We start from the raw sequence: 5850 nt of genomic DNA on the forward strand, positions 1-5850 counted from the left end.
AATGTTTGCCCACTGTGCCTTACAAAAGCTCTCTTGATCTTTCCCCTTGCAAGAAATTCTCTTGTCCAGAGCCCACTTCAGGTCATTCCTGGTCATTGCATGGATTTTCTCCAAGATTTTCTCCTAGAACTCAATAAGACCATTCCAAAACTTTTGTCTAGTGAAAAGATTACTTTGTGTATTTGAACTCACTATGCTCTCTGCCACGTTCAGTCTGACGAAAAGAATCCACAGATCACAACTTTGCCGTCCCTGTGTTTCACTGTGCGTATGGTTATTTTTGTGATGATTTTTTTCTGTGCTAGACAAACTTTTAGAATTTCATTCCAGCTCCAACTCTGTGCTTTCAAATTATTGCACATTCTTCATGAAGATTGCGATAGATTTAAGTCTTTCAGTGTTACTGTTGAACTCTTTGTATCCTCCCTAACCCAATGTCATTTTGCACTTCATGCTAACATTGTGTACTGTATTGCGTTTTCTGTATTCTGTCAAATTTAGACAACATTTCACCTATGATTTGGATGACTGCATTGTGTTGTAAATTGAAAAATGTTTGCAAAATCTACTAGAACTATTAAGCTTTATTTGGGTTTAATTTTGGGCACCTTAAAGGGGCAATATTATGTATTTTCCATGCACACATTACTGCGTTATAGCACACTTAAGTAACTATGTTAACTTCAGCTGTTAAAACAATGCAGTATACATCAAATGAAACTTTACTTTCCAATTTAACACCTTGAAATTGTCCCTCTGTCTCTTTAGAAACACCTGCTCTTTTTGAAACTCCGCCTTCAGGACGCCATCACAAAATCCCTCACGAATAACATTTTAGCAATGTTTTTACTGAGCTTCGTCTGTGAGGTGACAGCTCGGGAGCTTGGAAAATGCAGTTCTGAGGAAGAGCTGCACCTCGAAGGTGGTGATTGGTCCACCCCCTAGTTGGTGGAGCAAGTGTAACACTCGCTATGTGTTTACAGTTAATAAATTTGTAATAAGACCAGAGCTAGGTTCGGCTACAGGAGTAGTGAGAAGTGTAGTTTGGATTAATGACCACAGACCAAAGAAAGTTAAGTTAAAACAGCCGGCTTATTATTAGTTTAAAGAACAATAAAAGAATAAACAACAACAATGTTACACAATTAACACACAATGACACAAATTCAAAAAAAGAAAAATAGTTTCCAGTTCCTTTCAGAGTACTTTATAAATCTAAATTAAGGATACTATTTATTTTACCTAGGTTATAGTTCTATTTAGGTTCTAGTTAATACTATTTAGTTCTATTTAAGTTCTAGTTAATACTATTTATCTATTTTGATTTACAGTTTGTTTTAATCTGTTTAATCTATTTTTAATTCTTTGGTGTTTCCCTTAAGGAGTTAAAAAAAACAATAACAGCAAAACAACAACACAGCAGAACAATTCGGAAAGGACAGATCAAACTGTGCTTCAGATTGATGTCTTGTTTCTTCCGATGATCCAACAGTTAATTCTGTTTCAGTGACCCACTGCTAATACGCATGACAACATGGGCAGGTCATACCAAGTTGCAGGGTTGGCAATGTCCAGCAGAAGGCGTAGCTCCTACTTGATGGTCTTTAGCTCCAGGGTTGGCTCGCCATCTCGTTCTCCTTAGGAAGATCCAGTTCAGTGATGATCCGAGACTCTTTAGGAGGGTTCAGTTCAGTGACGATCCGAGACTCCTTAGTCCAGATCCCAGCCGAACGAAAACGACAAACAAAGCAAAACAAAACAAAAAAAAAAAAAAAAGCCTGTTGCCAACAAAGAGCGACAGTTAGCAACAGTTAGCTCCTCTGCTGATAAGCCGTTGAATTTCTGTTGACAAGAGCAGCTGTTAGCTTCAGCTGATCAGCCTTCGCTTCAGCTTTCCATTTAAGTTAAATAAATGTTTAACAAATACATTATCTTTAAAAAAAAAGAAAACAAAAGAAACAAAATACACTTTCAACTCACCAAGTCCAGTTCCACAACACAAAAAATGATCCCGAACGCAGTCAGGGTGAGAGAAAAAATATGCGAAAAGCTCCTTCTCAAGAAATAAAAACACAAACTCGTCTTAAACAGCAAATCAGCTACGAGTGGTCCATTTCTCTTATCCGTCTTTTCTTTTCAGCACAATCCCGTTTGCTTCTGCGCTCTCTGCTTGCTTTACGCTCTCTGCTTGCTTTCTCTCACGTCAGAGAATGTAGTAACCCGATTGGCTGAAGCTAGTCACGTGGGTTACACATAAATGCGACCCTTCAGAATAAGAGAATAACAATTTTAAGATCGATTAATTCCCTATTTATTTTCCTATTTATTTATTTCCTATTTATCTAATTTACTATTATTTTTATGAAGAGGCTATTTTAACCTGGGTTACACAAGCAAAGCTGAATGGCTGCCACGAGAGATTAAAATATTTCTCCAACATGCATGAACAAATGAAGACAACCCACCAGGTATGTTTTTGATGAAAAGGTGACATTATAACATGATCTAAAGCTCTAAAAAGTCAATTTTACATAATACCACTGCTCCTTTTAAAGGATGGTAGCCTTGTACTTTTATTTAATGTGAGCTTGAATCCCCAGTTCTAATACTTGTTGTCTTGAGGACACTTTAGACGTGGTTTCTAGTTTAGTTTGGAGTCCTAACTCCGAACTAAAGCTAACCAGTAAACCATTATTAACCCTGCCTCAGTTTTATGTTGATGACTTGAGTATAATCGATGTTGACCTGTCTGCAAAGGAAAACACCCCAGCTAAAAGAGAAATAATTTAATTTTACTTTCTTTTAATTGCTAGAAAGCAATAGTTTCCTGGTGTTATTCAATTATATTCTCAATTTGTGGTTATTTTAATATTTTCATTTGGCTTGTCATTCAACTCTGACGTTTTTCCACAAGTAATGCCACTGCAAGCTATTTATTGAGCTCGGAGTCCCCAGAGGCAAAAAAAAAAAAAAAAAAAAAAAAAAAAAGTGTGTGTGTGTGTGGTTGTGCATGACTGCGTGTTTGCGTGTGCGCGTACTTGCGTGTGTTTGTCAGGGTGAGCCAAGATGCTATTTGTCAAGATTTAAACATGACAGAAATGCACACAAAAGCACAAGCTTAGCAAAGTGCTAATCAACCTTAATACGGTTTTGGAGTTATGAGGCATCAAGATCAAGCAAAACACAATCCCCTGGCATCATCAACTTTCACTGGCTGCCCTGACAAACACCAAGGAGTCATTAAATAGCTAGAAGTCATCAGGAAGGGCAAATGTTTTTGAAAGCAAATTAATATTACTTAGGGTATTAATTAAGGGGATTATTTGATTTAAAAAAAAAAAAGAAAAACGTAAAATTCTTATATTAAATTAACTAGTTTGTCAGGTGGTTTCTTAGACTTGGATGTAAATCAGTTCAACAGAATAGTTAAGGTCATCTAATGATCCTTCAATGCATATATAAAACCTTCAAATAATTTTTTCAGCCTTTGTTTTGATGCCTTGCTCTCTTGGTATCGTGCATCACAAACTTTTAATATTACTGGCGGCTAGCACAATTAAAGAATGCATCCGGAAACACTCTAATAAGACATAGTCCAACACTCATAATTTCCTTGATTGGAATCCGTTTACGTTTTTATCTCTTCACCTTAGGGATGCTGCTTCAGACAGAAGCAACCAGATCAGTTTGACCATCAAATAGTTAAAACAAGACAGCACAAACTCTGCTTTTGCCTCAAACTAAAACATATCCTTATGCTTCTGCTTCTTTAACAAACCCATGCAGGTCACTGAAATAAAGGTCCAGGGACAGGAATATGCCCTTTTGTCAGAGAAGCAGCGAATGCTTTGTCTTCCTGGCTATATTTATGAGATCTCATTATTTTCTTTTCCTATCCTGTCACTTAGTATTAGGTTTCTTCCGCTCAGTACACACAGGAGCAGCTCCAGTCTTGAAACCAAGCCAGGCTCCTCTGAAAGAAATGCATTTCAATAACAAAAGGGATATATCGTTATAGATTGGCGGTTTAGAACCGTAAAAATATAATTGATTTTGCTCAGACTCCTAAATCTTTTTACTGTTGCTGAACTGGAATTGGAATCCAGATAAAATGGGCCGCTTATAACAGCCCGGATGGCTCTGTGTGTGTGTGTGTTTTTTTTTTTTCTTTTTCCTGTTTTTTTGAGTCCCTCCCCTCATAATTTCGCAAAATTAAATTACAAAGAGCGTTGTGCTCCCCTGCATCATGTAGAGCTGGATACGTGCTGCATTAATTCATGCATGAAAGCGTTGCTGGTGCTGTGGAAAAATTCCACTGATTCCAGACGCCAGAATCCACCGTGGTATTATTCATTAAGACAAGTGAAACGTTGGGAGTCTGCAAGTGTATCTCAAAACAGGGCCGACCATATGTTTAGTGTCAATATGACTTCACGGTTGCCCATGTGGAAAATAGCTTGGGGCCACAGAATGCTTACTTGCACAGTGCTGTATTTAGATAAATAATCTTGAACTGTGAAAAATGAAATAGGAAATGAGGCCCATGTCTAAAAAAAAAAAAAAAAAAAACACAGAAAAAGGATAGTAAATGGCTAATTATTAGGAACTTTTCTTTCTTCTTCTTCTCTTATTTTGGAAAGGGAATAGTTGTCTGATTGTTTTCAATGCCCTTGGTGATTCTCCAATGACTGGCCTGGCATGAAATTGGCAGACACAGAGAGAGCTGAGCGGAGACTGAAGAAGAAGGCAAGAAAATAATGTGCGAACAAGAACAGATATAACTGTGGGTAAAATGTCCAAAAGTAAAGGAATGGTGTGCAAGAGAGCTGAAATGATGAAAAGAGGAGGTAGATAATTTGAGGTTCGCTGGGTTTCGTTCCAGCCAAATACACTCTAGAAAGTCTTGTAAAAAAAGAAACAAAAAAAAAACAACAAAAAAAAACTGAAGTATAATGTGAGTCACCTGGAGCCTTTTAGTTGAAGTTGGGTGCGGTGAAGTTTCTCATTAATGATTTTGCACCAAGCATCTGTTATGAGATAATAAATGTATTACATTTTCACTCCTGGCTCTTTGATGGTGCCGCCATTAATTAAAAAGTGAATTGTAGTTTTGCAATTGGGATCTTATTTTCATCTCTTTCAGACAACTTAAATTAGAATAAGCTTACCAAATGTATGTTCTGTTTGATTTCCACTTCAGGGCCTATTAAGACTGAATCATGATATCACCCACTACTCCTTACCAAGTCTACAAGAAAAATGATGAAAGCTTTTCACTTCAAAATGGAGAAAAACTTCAAGAAACCATGAAGGTCACCACGTCCACTTTTCAGTTTGCACTCATCAGACAATTTGTCGGTGTCAGGTTAGACTCCAAGTTGCTGTCAGAACCGCCGTGATTTTTGGTGTCAGAGATTCTGCGAGATGTCGGAAACATTCGTCAGCGTGTGGTCCGTAGCGAAATGATAACATCGTGCAGCTTCCACGATGCTAATCTCCCGCTCCGCCACGTCCCAAAGGTGTTCCACCAGATCGATTGTTTGAGAAACCCATTTAAGACGATCTCGCTTTGTGATAAGATGCATTATCTTTCTGGAAGTATCCATCAGAAGGTAGGTACACTCTGGTCAGAAAGGGATAGAAACAACACTCGGATAGGTAGTTGCTGGATTCTCGAGAAAATATTATCCATTGCCACATGACCGCCACGCTGAACTTTTAATACAAGGCGAGATAAACAATGCTTTCATGTTTTCGCCAAATTACACTATCTCAATATAGCAATCGAAGTCCAAAGTAACTCAATTGCCTTTTCCTCCTCACTCTGAGGCTCAGTTTGAACTCAACAAA

At 37.7% G+C, this 5850-nt stretch overlaps 1 long non-coding RNA gene across 1 annotated transcript; it reads right to left on the reverse strand.

The window, feature by feature from the left end:
* Window positions 1–1073: 1073 nt before the first annotated feature.
* On the reverse strand, window positions 1074–2398 carry LOC148154062 (uncharacterized). The gene is made up of 2 exons (XR_015766226.1): window positions 1981–2398; window positions 1074–1778 (listed from the first exon to the last, which is right to left on the reverse strand). It is a non-coding gene; the product is annotated as an uncharacterized LOC148154062 (long non-coding RNA).
* Window positions 2399–5850: the final 3452 nt, after the last annotated feature.

This window comes from Poecilia mexicana, unplaced genomic scaffold (genome assembly GCF_051168715.1).
Source record: "Poecilia mexicana isolate PSO_F unplaced genomic scaffold, ASM5116871v1 scaffold_18, whole genome shotgun sequence".
Lineage (NCBI taxonomy): Eukaryota > Metazoa > Chordata > Actinopteri > Cyprinodontiformes > Poeciliidae > Poecilia > Poecilia mexicana.